Below are 14025 nucleotides of genomic sequence, written 5' to 3' on the forward strand. Positions count from 1 at the left end.
ACTCCCCCGCTACGTTTGGCATTTCTTGGATCCATTCCTTTACCGTAAGCGTCCCATCCGCAGTCTGCGCTTTGAATTACATGCCTACGTCTATGTGCGCGTAGTCAGGACATGTTGCGAAGTTTACTTCGCCGTTTCGAGGTTTCTGCCATGTTTTACATAGAACATATTATGGTTTCTTTGTTAGTACGTTTGTCAGCGTATGTTGCAAATATTCGCTAGCTAGGGCGTAAATTTAACGCCGAAGTGCGCTCCGTGACATCATAGTCGGGCCCGTGCATTACCGTGTCACTGTCTTCGTTATGGCGATAGGAAGAAAGCTGGCATATTGGCACTTTCTGTTAGCGCAATGAGCGCTAAACGCTATTTAAACTGCATTAAACACTCCGCTAGCATTCTGAGGTTGCAGGAATCGTCAGAACACGCCATGTTTGGGCGGCCTGAGAGAGCACACACTTATTGCACCGGAGGAAGATGAGACTGCTGCACATTTCCTGTTAATGTATATTCTTCGTTGCTAAAATATGCGGATATTCATGTTGTTCCGGAATTACGAATTAACAATGAAAGATGCCCTTTTCTGCGGCAGTCTAGGAGAAATTATGCTTACAGAGGATACCCGCCTATGCTTTTGTTGGATTTGACAGGGGCAGCAGAGGATGAAGTCATCATAATTTAAAAGAGCACTGTAGAAAGTTAGAAGCGGGCCTGCATATATGAATTGCCGCCTTCTAAAGACATACATACAATGAAAATTGAGCACACTTAAGCTAGGAACTTCAAAAAAAAAACGAAGGGAGCCTACCACCGGTCCTTTAAACAAGCTAATGGCGAAGATGTCAATATTTTTCTCGTATGCAGATACGCGAGTTCAGAATACGCCGCCTTACACTTGCTGCAAGCGATTGTTAAGTCCGCAGTTCTTTTGGCTTCATTATCAGCATGAGTGGCTTGAACCGTGCAACGTTGAAACTTCAAGTTTATCGGCAGCAGATAGGTCTTTCGGTGCCGAGAAAAAGTCTGTAGAATAGACACAAAATGACAAACACTCGAATTTTCACTGACAACAAAAATTCTATAGAACGGTCCTCATTATGCTTATGAAGATAAGTTCTTTATGCTTGTCACATTTTTCATGTCTCCCTCCTACGTGATGTGCTCCTGTCGCTATCTCTGTTTAGAATTATTTTGAAGAACTCCTTTTTCCTTTCAGCCTCAGTCATTACTGGCATTTGAATGTTCTTGCCTCTCCAAATAAGATCCGTGGGTGCTCTCCCGCTTTGAATTCCTCTACTGCCACCTTGTTAGTCCCTTGTCTGGCTCTATGCTTTGCTGTCTATCGATTGATTTTAATAACCGACCGACCGACCGACCGACCGACGTTTAAGTGCTAGCACTTTGAGGAATCAACTGCACCATCTGTTGTCACTTGTGCACAAGGGATCGTGTCCGTGAGCACGCTGGTTTTTCTTCAATTATGAGTCAGAACTGTCCTCCGCATGCGCCTTAAGAGCGCGTCAACACGGTATGCTTTTGGAAGGTGAGAAGGCAAGAGGCACAGATGCTGTGCAAGAGAAAGCCGACCTCCTAGGAGGCAAGAGGAGAACTGGTATCAAGAGAAACCCCGCCGCGCGGTATTGCAGAGCGGCGACAAATGAGACAGGAACGAAAAAGAACTCGCACCCGAGAATGACGGCGGACCAGCAGGATTACCGCGAAAGCAGTACTGGATTTCTTTAGGGCTACAAGGCACCCGTGTTCACATGAACTTCTAGGATGCAGTGATAAAAAGAAAGTATTTTGGTCTTAATGTCAATTTGTTGATTTCAAAAAAAGCTTAACACCCCGACTTTCCATCGAGTTTTCTCCGCTGTCGACAGCAGAGGCACATTAAAAATCAGCGAAGATGAAATGACCGAACGTGGCGCCATCTGCGAGCAGTGACGGGAGACAGTCGTTGCTGACTCCGCAAGGTGGACGAAAGAGAGCAAGGTTATAATAAACACACAAGCACGGCAACTGAGAGTGGCGGTTAAAACCAAGGACTCTTTCTTTCCAACCTCTTCTCACTCGGTCTATCCTTATAAGTGTTGTGGGGATACACTATTGCCTTTCTGCTAATATTTATTTGTAATTTTTTTCTTTTTTTGGTGTCTGGTCTGTGTTTGGATTCTCCTGACCGCTGAAATTCTGGCTAAATCCCACTCTGGCGCCGTGTTTGCCGAGGGAACGCTCTTGGGCGACTGTGTTGGAGCTTTCTGTTTGCCAGGCCCCAAGTGTGCTCGCGAACCATTTTGTAGCCCGTGCTTCTGCGTCCGTCCCTTGCGCTTCCCTCGGGAGGGAAACCCAGTGAGGTGGTGGGGAGGGAGGGGGGAGCAGAATGCGCGTAGGAACATGAGCACAGCAAGTTCGCCGCGGTCTCAGAAGCTCCGAGAATGCTGGCTGGAGCCGCATAAAAGGTCCTCCTCATTTTGCCCCGCGTACTTGATGAGAGAATAAATAAAAAAAAATGCCTGTGTGAGTTATGTTGGATACCACTGAGTTCCTCGAGATTACCTGGAAGGAAAAGTGGCATTGCGATCCCTCTGCCGCGGTGGGAATGGTGGGGAATGCGAAATGTGTGTTTGGCTTCGCTGGCACTTGGCTGAGAATGCGGACCTTGACGAGGAGAATCATGGTTTCTTTGTTTTTCTTCAGCCAGATTTGTTTGACGGTAGGACGAACTTAAAGTCCATGGGCTGCCACAAGTTTCCGTCCGGTATCAAAGAAAGTACCCAGAAAATATTTCCAGACACACTCCTGTACTAACCCAGTATGTCGCGCATTATTATCGTGAGAAGCAAATGCATCTTGTCTTGACAACATCGTCACATTCGGTCGCTTTTATAGTTACTTGAATCACAGAGACACCCCTGTTTTGTTTTACTTTCTGGAACCAGCTATGGAACACCCACTAGGAAACACCCACTAGGAAACGAATTGCTAAATAGCAATTCTATAGCCCTCATGAGACCTACCCCCGTGATTTCTTTGCTCATTAATGATCATTTTCTTGGAAATTACGTCATCGCATGATAATGACACGTGGCCCCTTTATCATTTGTCCTACTAATCAACAGAATTTAGTAGGTCACGTATTACCTATTCTGAGACGTACACGAGGCATCGACCCTCCGCACATGTACACTTGACCATCGTAGCGACTGGTTCTGAATATAGTGTCACATTGCGCGAACGCTGTTTGAGTTGCTTTTGATATCGTTCAAAGTATACGACGTACCTGTGTTATTTCTTCTCCACTGTTCTCTTTTCAGACTCATACTTGCATCGTTCGACACGCTGTTCTTAGCCTTACATCTATTCTATTAGCCTCGAGCTCGAGCTAACTGGTCCTTTTTAGACGCTAAACAACAGGGGGTGGCGCCAAACTCCATAATGCTTTATTGCTTTTAATACAGTGCGAATGGCGTGGCCGGGTGGGAGGCTCTATCGCTCCGTCATCGTTCCTTTATTGTCAGTACAGCAGCGAAGTAAACGAACAAGTTTACATATTGTATTTCCGCTTCACAAAGCGAGTTCACAATGAAATATTCCCAACGGTATGCCACAACAGCCGCTGCAGCAACAGCGGAAGTTGTGACATATCGCAGGCGTTAAAATGCTGCGACTTTCCGGTTGCCACAGTAACCGCCTCTATTTCGAAGTGCTCAACACACGGAATCTCTACGCTGGCGTTTGCGAAACTCGAATGGTCTTCTCTCGCTTCTGCTGTATACACCAGGAGCCCCGAGGTCATAGGTGTGATCATCCGCATTTACAATGGGAGCGCCAGCTTCGGATTGTGTCAAAGGACTTCTTGTGTGTATGCAAATGGGGCGGATAGAAGCATGGACAATTCTGTGCGGTATTCAGTGAGCGCGTATTGACACGTAATTACTTGAACCATCCACAATTATAGCATATTATATTTAATAGACGCATACACATTGTCAGTTTCTTACTGAAACAGAACGCAGGAAGTCAAGGTTGTAAACGACGTTCGCGCACTAGTAGAGCCTAGTAGTGCAGTGCCGCCGCTTGCCGCCATTGGAACTTGTGTGTGGTAATTTAAATTGCAATCTCTTAGCGTTAACTTACAAGTTTGCGCTTATGGCAGTCACGATGTAAACTGTGTCCGCCGTCCGTCCCCTAGCCGCATTCTAGCAACACCGCTCGCTGGTTCCTTATTCCTTAAAAAAAAAAAGTGAGTGAGTGAGTGAGTGAGTGAGTGAGTGAGTGAGTGAGTGAGTGAGTGAGTGAGTGAGTGAGTGAGTGAGTGAGTGAGTGAGTGAGTGAGTGAGTGAGTGAGTGAGTGAGTGAGTGAGTGAGTGAGGGAGGGAGGGAGGGAGGGAGGGAGGGAGGGAGGGAGGGAGGGAGGGAGGGAGGGAGGGAGGGAGGGAGGGAGGCTATTTAATAATATTAAGTAGGTTCCCCACCTCCACGAAGCCTAACCTGCAGTGGGGCTTCGACATAGAATAATCATGACCCGGCACAGAATATACTAGCCAGGAGATCGAGACACGATTTGGACGCTTATTCGCTGTCGCGATCAAAGCGCTTCACTATCCCTGCCTGCACAAGATCTGCGTCGTCTACGCCTACCTAATAATATTAGGTAGCTCCCCCAACTCCACGAAGCCTAACCTGCAGTGGGGCTTCGACATAGAATAATCATGACCCGGCACAGAATATACTAGCCAGGAGATCGAGACATGATTTGGACGCTTATTCGCTGTCGCGATCAAAGCGCTTCACTATCCCTGCCTGCACAAGATCTGCGTCGTCTAGGCCTACCTAATAATATTAGGTAGCTCCCCCAACTCCACGAAGCCTAACCTGCAGTGGGGCTTCGACATAGAATAATCATGACCCGGCACAGAATATACTAGCCAGGAGATCGAGACACGGTTTGGACGCTTATTCGCTGTCGCGATCAAAGCGCTTCACTATCCCTGCCTGCACAAGATCTGCGTCGTCTAGGCCTACCTAATAATATTAGGTAGCTCCCCCAACTCCACGAAGCCTAACCTGCAGTGGGGCTTCGACATAGAATAATCATGACCCGGCACAGAATATACTAGCCAGGAGATCGAGACACGGTTTGGACGCTTATTCGCTGTCGCGATCAAAGCGCTTCACTATCCCTGCCTGCACAAGATCTGCGTCGTCTAGGCCTACCTAATAATATTAGGTAGCTCCCCCAACTCCACGAAGCCTAACCTGCAGTGGGGCTTCGACATAGAATAATCATGACCCGGCACAGAATATACTAGCCAGGAGATCGAGACATGATTTGGACGCTTATTCGCTGTCGCGATCAAAGCGCTTCACTATCCCTGCCTGCACAAGATCTGCGTCGTCTAGGCCTACCTAATAATATTAGGTAGCTCCCCCAACTCCACGAAGCCTAACCTGCAGTGGGGCTTCGACATAGAATAACCATGACCCGGTACACAATATACTAGCCAGGAGATCGAGACACGGTTTGGACGCTTATTCGCTGTCGCGATCAAAGCGCTTCACTATCCCTGCCTGCACAAGATCTGCGTCGTCTAGGCCTACCTAATAATATTAAGTAGCTCCCCCAACTCCACGAAGCCTAACCTGCAGTGGGGCTTCGACATAGAATAATCATGACCCGGCACAGAATATACTAGCCAGGAGATCGAGACACGGTTTGGACGCTTATTCGCTGTCGCGATCAAAGCGCTTCACTATCCCTGCCTGCACAAGATCTGCGTCGTCTAGGCCTACCTAATAATATTAGGTAGCTCCCCCAACTCCACGAAGCCTAACCTGCAGTGGGGCTTCGACATAGAATAATCATGACCCGGCACAGAATATACTAGCCAGGAGATCGAGACACGGTTTGGACGCTTATTCGCTGTCGCGATCAAAGCGCTTCACTATCCCTGCCTGCACAAGATCTGCGTCGTCTAGGCCTACCTAATAATATTAGGTAGCTCCCCCAACTCCACGAAGCCTAACCTGCAGTGGGGCTTCGACATAGAATAATCATGACCCGGCACAGAATATACTAGCCAGGAGATCGAGACATGATTTGGACGCTTATTCGCTGTCGCGATCAAAGCGCTTCACTATCCCTGCCTGCACAAGATCTGCGTCGTCTAGGCCTACCTAATAATATTAGGTAGCTCCCCCAACTCCACGAAGCCTAACCTGCAGTGGGGCTTCGACATAGAATAACCATGACCCGGTACACAATATACTAGCCAGGAGATCGAGACACGATTTGGACGCTTATTCGCTGTCGCGATCAAAGCGCTTCACTATCCCTGCCTGCACAAGATCTGCGTCGTCTAGGCCTACCTAATAATATTAGGTAGCTCCCCCAACTCCACGAAGCCTAACCTGCAGTGGGGCTTCGACATAGAATAATCATGACCCGGCACAGAATATACTAGCCAGGAGATCGAGACACGGTTTGGACGCTTATTCGCTGTCGCGATCAAAGCGCTTCACTATCCCTGCCTGCACAAGATCTGCGTCGTCTAGGCCTACCTAATAATATTAGGTAGCTCCCCCAACTCCACGAAGCCTAACCTGCAGTGGGGCTTCAACATAGAATAACCATGACCCGGCACAGAATATACTAGCCAGGAGATCGAGACACGGTTTGGACGCTTATTCGCTGTCGCGATCAAAGCGCTTCACTATCCCTGCCTGCACAAGATCTGCGTCGTCTAGGCCTACCTAATAATATTAGGTAGCTCCCCCAACTCCACGAAGCCTAACCTGCAGTGGGGCTTCAACATAGAATAACCATGACCCGGCACAGAATATACTAGCCAGGAGATCGAGACACGGTTTGGACGCTTATTCGCTGTCGCGATCAAAGCGCTTCACTATCCCTGCCTGCACAAGATCTGCGTCGTCTAGGCCTACCTAATAATATTAGGTAGCTCCCCCAACTCCACGAAGCCTAACCTGCAGTGGGGCTTCGACATAGAATAACCATGACCCGGCACAGAATATACTAGCCAGGAGATCGAGACACGGTTTGGACGCTTATTCGCTGTCGCGATCAAAGCGCTTCACTATCCCTGCCTGCACAAGATCTGCGTCGTCTAGGCCTACCTAATAATATTAGGTAGCTCCCCCAACTCCACGAAGCCTAACCTGCAGTGGGGCTTCGACATAGAATAACCATGACCCGGCACAGAATATACTAGCCAGGAGATCGAGACACGGTTTGGACGCTTATTCGCTGTCGCGATCAAAGCGCTTCACTATCCCTGCCCGCACAAGATCTGCGTCGTCTAGGCCTACCTAATAATATTAGGTAGCTCCCCCAACTCCACGAAGCCTAACCTGCAGTGGGGCTTCGACATAGAATAACCATGACCCGGCACAAAATATACTAGCCAGGAGATCGAGACATGATTTGGACGCTTATTCGCTGTCGCGATCAAAGCGCTTCACTATCCCTGCCTGCACAAGATCTGCGTCGTCTAGGCCTACCTAATAATATTAGGTAGCTCTCCCAACTCCACGAAGCCTAACCTGCAGTGGGGCTTCGACATAGAATAACCATGACCCGGCACAGAATATACTAGCCAGGAGATCGAGACACGGTTTGGACGCTTATTCGCTGTCGCGATCAAAGCGCTTCACTATCCCTGCCTGCACAAGATCTGCGTCGTCTAGGCCTACCTAATAATATTAGGTAGCTCCCCCAACTCCACGAAGCCTAACCTGCAGTGGGGCTTCGACATAGAATAATCATGACCCGGCACAGAATATACTAGCCAGGAGATCGAGACACGGTTTGGACGCTTATTCGCTGTCGCGATCAGAGCGCTTCACTATCCCTGCCTGCACAAGATCTGCGTCGTCTAGGCCTACCTAATAATATTAGGTAGCTCCCCCAACTCCACGAAGCCTAACCTGCAGTGGGGCTTCGACATAGAATAATCATGACCCGGCACAGAATATACTAGCCAGGAGATCGAGACACGGTTTGGACGCTTATTCGCTGTCGCGATCAAAGCGCTTCACTATCCCTGCCTGCACAAGATCTGCGTCGTCTAGGCCTACCTAATAATATTAGGTAGCTCCCCCAACTCCACGAAGCCTAACCTGCAGTGGGGCTTCGACATAGAATAACCATGACCCGGCACAGAATATACTAGCCAGGAGATCGAGACACGGTTTGGACGCTTATTCGCTGTCGCGATCAGAGCGCTTCACTATCCCTGCCTGCACAAGATCTGCGTCGTCTAGGCCTACCTAATAATATTAGGTAGCTCCCCCAACTCCACGAAGCCTAACCTGCAGTGGGGCTTCGACATAGAATAATCATGACCCGGCACAGAATATACTAGCCAGGAGATCGAGACACGGTTTGGACGCTTATTCGCTGTCGCGATCAGAGCGCTTCACTATCCCTGCCTGCACAAGATCTGCGTCGTCTAGGCCTACCTAATAATATTAGGTAGCTCCCCCAACTCCACGAAGCCTAACCTGCAGTGGGGCTTCGACATAGAATAACCATGACCCGGCACAGAATATACTAGCCAGGAGATCGAGACACGGTTTGGACGCTTATTCGCTGTCGCGATCAAAGCGCTTCACTATCCCTGCCTGCACAAGATCTGCGTCGTCTAGGCCTACCTAATAATATTAGGTAGCTCCCCCAACTCCACGAAGCCTAACCTGCAGTGGGGCTTCGACATAGAATAACCATGACCCGGCACAAAATATACTAGCCAGGAGATCGAGACATGATTTGGACGCTTATTCGCTGTCGCGATCAAAGCGCTTCACTATCCCTGCCTGCACAAGATCTGCGTCGTCTAGGCCTACCTAATAATATTAGGTAGCTCCCCCAACTCCACGAAGCCTAACCTGCAGTGGGGCTTCGACATAGAATAATCATGACCCGGCACAGAATATACTAGCCAGGAGATCGAGACATGATTTGGACGCTTATTCGCTGTCGCGATCAGAGCGCTTCACTATCCCTGCCTGCACAAGATCTGCGTCGTCTAGGCCTACCTAATAATATTAGGTAGCTCCCCCAACTCCACGAAGCCTAACCTGCAGTGGGGCTTCGACATAGAATAACCATGACCCGGCACAGAATATACTAGCCAGGAGATCGAGACACGGTTTGGACGCTTATTCGCTGTCGCGATCAAAGCGCTTCACTATCCCTGCCTGCACAAGATCTGCGTCGTCTAGGCCTACCTAATAATATTAGGTAGCTCCCCCAACTCCACGAAGCCTAACCTGCAGTGGGGCTTCGACATAGAATAACCATGACCCGGCACAAAATATACTAGCCAGGAGATCGAGACATGATTTGGACGCTTATTCGCTGTCGCGATCAAAGCGCTTCACTATCCCTGCCTGCACAAGATCTGCGTCGTCTAGGCCTACCTAATAATATTAGGTAGCTCCCCCAACTCCACGAAGCCTAACCTGCAGTGGGGCTTCGACATAGAATAACCATGACCCGGCACAGAATATACTAGCCAGGAGATCGAGACACGGTTTGGACGCTTATTCGCTGTCGCGATCAAAGCGCTTCACTATCCCTGCCTGCACAAGATCTGCGTCGTCTAGGCCTACCTAATAATATTAGGTAGCTCCCCCAACTCCACGAAGCCTAACCTGCAGTGGGGCTTCGACATAGAATAATCATGACCCGGCACAGAATATACTAGCCAGGAGATCGAGACACGGTTTGGACGCTTATTCGCTGTCGCGATCAGAGCGCTTCACTATCCCTGCCTGCACAAGATCTGCGTCGTCTAGGCCTACCTAATAATATTAGGTAGCTCCCCCAACTCCACGAAGCCTAACCTGCAGTGGGGCTTCGACATAGAATAACCATGACCCGGCACAGAATATACTAGCCAGGAGATCGAGACACGGTTTGGACGCTTATTCGCTGTCGCGATCAAAGCGCTTCACTATCCCTGCCTGCACAAGATCTGCGTCGTCTAGGCCTACCTAATAATATTAGGTAGCTCCCCCAACTCCACGAAGCCTAACCTGCAGTGGGGCTTCGACATAGAATAACCATGACCCGGCACAGAATATACTAGCCAGGAGATCGAGACACGGTTTGGACGCTTATTCGCTGTCGCGATCAGAGCGCTTCACTATCCCTGCCTGCACAAGATCTGCGTCGTCTAGGCCTACCTAATAATATTAGGTAGCTCCCCCAACTCCACGAAGCCTAACCTGCAGTGGGGCTTCGACATAGAATAATCATGACCCGGCACAGAATATACTAGCCAGGAGATCGAGACACGGTTTGGACGCTTATTCGCTGTCGCGATCAGAGCGCTTCACTATCCCTGCCTGCACAAGATCTGCGTCGTCTAGGCCTACCTAATAATATTAGGTAGCTCCCCCAACTCCACGAAGCCTAACCTGCAGTGGGGCTTCGACATAGAATAACCATGACCCGGTACACAATATACTAGCCAGGAGATCGAGACACGATTTGGACGCTTATTCGCTGTCGCGATCAAAGCGCTTCACTATCCCTGCCTGCACAAGATCTGCGTCGTCTAGGCCTACCTAATAATATTAGGTAGCTCCCCCAACTCCACGAAGCCTAACCTGCAGTGGGGCTTCGACATAGAATAACCATGACCCGGCACAGAATATACTAGCCAGGAGATCGAGACACGGTTTGGACGCTTATTCGCTGTCGCGATCAGAGCGCTTCACTATCCCTGCCTGCACAAGATCTGCGTCGTCTAGGCCTACCTAATAATATTAGGTAGCTCCCCCAACTCCACGAAGCCTAACCTGCAGTGGGGCTTCGACATAGAATAATCATGACCCGGCACAGAATATACTAGCCAGGAGATCGAGACACGGTTTGGACGCTTATTCGCTGTCGCGATCAGAGCGCTTCACTATCCCTGCCTGCACAAGATCTGCGTCGTCTAGGCCTACCTAATAATATTAGGTAGCTCCCCCAACTCCACGAAGCCTAACCTGCAGTGGGGCTTCGACATAGAATAATCATGACCCGGCACAGAATATACTAGCCAGGAGATCGAGACACGGTTTGGACGCTTATTCGCTGTCGCGATCAGAGCGCTTCACTATCCCTGCCTGCACAAGATCTGCGTCGTCTAGGCCTACCTAATAATATTAGGTAGCTCCCCCAACTCCACGAAGCCTAACCTGCAGTGGGGCTTCGACATAGAATAACCATGACCCGGTACACAATATACTAGCCAGGAGATCGAGACACGATTTGGACGCTTATTCGCTGTCGCGATCAAAGCGCTTCACTATCCCTGCCTGCACAAGATCTGCGTCGTCTAGGCCTACCTAATAATATTAGGTAGCTCCCCCAACTCCACGAAGCCTAACCTGCAGTGGGGCTTCGACATAGAATAACCATGACCCGGCACAGAATATACTAGCCAGGAGATCGAGACACGGTTTGGACGCTTATTCGCTGTCGCGATCAGAGCGCTTCACTATCCCTGCCTGCACAAGATCTGCGTCGTCTAGGCCTACCTAATAATATTAGGTAGCTCCCCCAACTCCACGAAGCCTAACCTGCAGTGGGGCTTCGACATAGAATAATCATGACCCGGCACAGAATATACTAGCCAGGAGATCGAGACACGGTTTGGACGCTTATTCGCTGTCGCGATCAGAGCGCTTCACTATCCCTGCCTGCACAAGATCTGCGTCGTCTAGGCCTACCTAATAATATTAGGTAGCTCCCCCAACTCCACGAAGCCTAACCTGCAGTGGGGCTTCGACATAGAATAACCATGACCCGGTACACAATATACTAGCCAGGAGATCGAGACACGATTTGGACGCTTATTCGCTGTCGCGATCAAAGCGCTTCACTATCCCTGCCTGCACAAGATCTGCGTCGTCTAGGCCTACCTAATAATATTAGGTAGCTCCCCCAACTCCACGAAGCCTAACCTGCAGTGGGGCTTCGACATAGAATAATCATGACCCGGCACAGAATATACTAGCCAGGAGATCGAGACACGGTTTGGACGCTTATTCGCTGTCGCGATCAGAGCGCTTCACTATCCCTGCCTGCACAAGATCTGCGTCGTCTAGGCCTACCTAATAATATTAGGTAGCTCCCCCAACTCCACGAAGCCTAACCTGCAGTGGGGCTTCGACATAGAATAACCATGACCCGGCACAAAATATACTAGCCAGGAGATCGAGACATGATTTGGACGCTTATTCGCTGTCGCGATCAAAGCGCTTCACTATCCCTGCCTGCACAAGATCTGCGTCGTCTAGGCCTACCTAATAATATTAGGTAGCTCCCCCAACTCCACGAAGCCTAACCTGCAGTGGGGCTTCGACATAGAATAACCATGACCCGGCACAGAATATACTAGCCAGGAGATCGAGACACGGTTTGGACGCTTATTCGCTGTCGCGATCAAAGCGCTTCACTATCCCTGCCTGCACAAGATCTGCGTCGTCTAGGCCTACCTAATAATATTAGGTAGCTCCCCCAACTCCACGAAGCCTAACCTGCAGTGGGGCTTCGACATAGAATAACCATGACCCGGCACAGAATATACTAGCCAGGAGATCGAGACACGGTTTGGACGCTTATTCGCTGTCGCGATCAAAGCGCTTCACTATCCCTGCCTGCACAAGATCTGCGTCGTCTAGGCCTACCTAATAATATTAGGTAGCTCCCCCAACTCCACGAAGCCTAACCTGCAGTGGGGCTTCGACATAGAATAATCATGACCCGGCACAGAATATACTAGCCAGGAGATCGAGACACGGTTTGGACGCTTATTCGCTGTCGCGATCAGAGCGCTTCACTATCCCTGCCCGCACAAGATCTGCGTCGTCTAGGTGAAATGCGCTATCAAATCGTTCACGATAAAGCGGCATCATCCGGACGGTGACACGCATGGCCTTAAGTTGTGCATACTCTGTGCTTAAAACCTCGTTACGCGCTGTATTAGACGCGCGTGTGCTCGCGCTTTCAGTGTGCATTCTTTCGTTTCACACACTTTTTTTTTGCCCACCTTATTTCTCGTCGTAAAGCATGAGTTGATGCTTCTTTGCCGGAGAATCAATGCCGCGAAGCTTTGCACTGTTTGTTCCATGACGCTCAAACTCCCTGTTACGCAGGTCTATCACTTTCGTTGTGACGTAAGATGTCCAGAAATATCTAGTATAATCTCAGCCACGATCAAGTGCTTCCCCATTGTTCCAGATTGTTGCAGCTGCTTTTGGATCCTTATTTCGACATTTCGTGCCAGCTTTATTGATCGCTGCCGAAAGTGTCGGGAGTTCGTAGTTACACGACCGCCAAGCAGGATTGTTGCTATCGCCACCGCGTAGTTGCTTTTTTATTGAGGGCGCAAGTCAGTCCAATAAAGAATTCATATCAGTGTCACGCCATTCTGTTCACTTGTTGCCTACGGTGTTGTCGCTACCAGGTAACATATGACGTACTGTTGTTATGATCTTCAAAAAGGCCCAATGTTTTCTATTAAGTTCGCACTGCCATATTCTGCCAAGATTAATCAAATTTTATTAAAACTATAATCTAAGCGTTAGTTGTTAATACCTCGATTCACAATTTTATTTATCTGACTGTGCTGCTGAATTTTTTCGTGACCTATTAAACCAGCAGAATAAAGTTATACTTCAAAATAAACTAATTAATTAGTCGTTCTCAGCCGCTATGGCACATCATGTACCGTATATCTTCTCTGGAACGTAATATTCTGATATACAAAGGCTAACTTTTCAGTTAATGTGGTGTCCTTGACTCCAAAAAAAAAAAGCCACACGACCAACAGTCTTTTGTCGTATTTTTTTTCGTTGTCACACTAAAGTAAAAAATTAACAACGATGTTGTAATATAACAATGGTAAAAATATTTTGCGTTTATTAGGGAAGAAGTTGTTAAATTCTTATCACTAGATAGTTTCAGTTCACAGTCGACAGCTGTTCCTTGAATACCCTATATGTGTT

The 14025-nt window shown here is 48.8% G+C and overlaps 1 long non-coding RNA gene across 1 annotated transcript in view; it reads left to right on the forward strand.

The window, feature by feature from the left end:
• LOC146189765 (uncharacterized) overlaps positions 1–14025 on the forward strand; it is a 253022-nt gene that overhangs the window by 236916 nt on the left and 2081 nt on the right. The gene's annotated exons all lie outside the window — the stretch shown is intronic.

Source organism: Amblyomma maculatum, chromosome 5 (genome assembly GCF_055883805.1).
Source record: "Amblyomma maculatum isolate TAMU_Amacu chromosome 5, ASM5588380v1, whole genome shotgun sequence".
Classification (NCBI taxonomy): Eukaryota; Metazoa; Arthropoda; class Arachnida; order Ixodida; family Ixodidae; genus Amblyomma; species Amblyomma maculatum.